Source organism: Macrotis lagotis, chromosome 1 (assembly GCF_037893015.1).
Source record: "Macrotis lagotis isolate mMagLag1 chromosome 1, bilby.v1.9.chrom.fasta, whole genome shotgun sequence".
In the NCBI taxonomy this organism is placed as follows: Eukaryota; Metazoa; Chordata; class Mammalia; order Peramelemorphia; family Peramelidae; genus Macrotis; species Macrotis lagotis.
The window spans coordinates 796,135,944-796,138,038 of record NC_133658.1 but is presented as its reverse complement, the minus strand read 5'-3'; the positions used below and the strand labels follow the sequence as shown (position 1 = coordinate 796,138,038).

At 37.2% G+C, this 2,095-nt stretch overlaps 1 pseudogene; it reads right to left on the bottom strand.

Annotated features, from left to right (window-relative positions):
* Window positions 1–1,274: 1,274 nt before the first annotated feature.
* On the bottom strand, window positions 1,275–1,786 carry LOC141488498 (high mobility group protein B1-like; annotated as a pseudogene).
* Window positions 1,787–2,095: the final 309 nt, after the last annotated feature.

The window sequence follows — 2,095 nt, the reverse complement described above, 5'->3', positions numbered from 1 at the left end:
TATGTGCTCTGGCTCCCCTTGCTCGGTATAAGGCAGAGTTATATAGTTGGTCCTGAGGGCTCCAGGGTATCCTGAGCTTCTCTTCCACCACTCGAGTAGGGAAGTTAAGTGGCACAGTGGATAGAGCACTGGTCTTGGAGTTAGGAGGAGAGGAGTTCAAATACAACCTCAGGCAATTGTCACTAATTGTGTAATTTGGGGCAATTTTGCCTCTCCTCCAGGATCTCCAGTAGTCGTGATTCTGGAAGAGAAAGAGGCTGGTGACTTAGCAGAGCATCCCCTCACTCAAATCCAGTTCATGTGCATCACCTCCCTGATGCCATGATCTTCTTCAAGAAAGGACAAACATCACCACTCAAGTACCCACTGGTTATATTCCTCCCATTATTATGGGATCCAATAACTAGCATCCCAGTTCTCTTTAAGCACTTAAGGATTACAAAGAACTTTAACAAAGAGATAAAACCTTTGAGGTATACTCTCTCTTATACCACCTTCATCTCTGGAGAAGGAGGTTGAAAACTTAAACTCAGTTCCTCCATAACATTGGTTACATCAAGTATATATCTAAAATCAGCATCAGTGTGGGATGAGTCCTTCATGTCCCAAACCTTGTTATCAAATGTTCTCTTGGAGCCTGGGGGTGGCCATGTCTGCTGCCCTTGACTTCTCCTCCTCCCCCCCCCTCAGTTTTCCAGCCCTTTTTGAAAACAACCCTTATTGGAGATATATTATTTTCTGAGACTGCACAAAAGAAAAACAAAAAACAAAAAAAGAGAAAATGCTAAAAAGATGGAGGGAGGAGAAACGTTGTGATTATGTAACTATGCTTTTTTAATTTTTAGAATTTATGTCAGTTTTTATTATGGAACAGTTGTTACTATTTCATCAAAGTAACAATTTCTTTACTGTGTTCAGTAACTGAGGAAGAGCATGCCTCCCCTTAGGAAATGAAACCACAAAATCATCTTTAGTCTAACTTTTTATGCAATGTCTAAGTTCTGGTAACTTTGCAAATCTACTTCTATGCTGAGTTGAATTGTATTTGCTTTTTGTATTTGGAGAGTGACTATAAACTTTAAAACTTATATTCTATTTAAAAAGTTCTTTTCTTGCAAAAAAAAAAGAAAAAAGAAAATCCCATTAAAGGACAAGGCTATCTAAAGACATTCAGTAGTATATTAACTATACAGAAAAAGACACTGTACAGTTTAAAAACAGCCTTGCATTTCCATTTTTTCCTTTAAAAGGAGCAAATTATATACAATGGGTTAAAATACATTGTAGACTAAAAAAGAAACTGCTCTAGAACTTGTTCATTTTTCATCATCTTCTTTTCCTTCCTTGTCTACTTCATCTTCCTCATCTCCTTCTCCTCGTTTTTCTTGTTCTTCTCAGCCTTGACAACTCTTTCCTTTTTGCCCACATCAGGTTTTCCTTTAGCCTGGCAGGTAGTAAAATCCTTTTCATATTTTCTCTTCAATTTAACTGCCTTCTTTTCATAAAGTTGCTTGTCTTCTCCAACAGTATTGTTCCATATTTCTCCCAATTCTTTTTTTTGCCACATCTCCAACAGAAAGACCAGGATATTCCCCTTTGATTTTAGGATGATACTTAGAACAGAGTAATGGAAAATGCCAAAGGAGACCTCTTCAGTGCATTGGGATCCTTAAACTTCTTTTTTTGTTTCTGCTTTAGGTTGAATGTAGGTTTTCATTTCCATTTCATTACAAACATTATCAGTTTTTGCCATATCCTCAAATTTTCTTTTTTCTTTAGAAGACATTGTCTTCTACCTTTCTGAGCATTTTTAATTAAATTCTTAAAAGTTCACAGAAGCATCTCAATGTTTCTTCTCTTGGTCCTCTTAATAGGTTCACTTGAAAAAAGTTTCAGTTTCTTGGGATCACCTTTGTTCACTATTTATTACTTTCCCTCAGTGCCAAAGAGTAGCCCACTAACCATTGAGTTTTTACTAGCTCCAGCACTGTCTCTGTGGAGCTCAATGTACTCTCTATATTTTTTTTATTCATCCATTTTTGGATTGAGAGGCGGCTTGGTGTTATAGAGAGCTGGCCTCCAAGCCAGAAAAAAA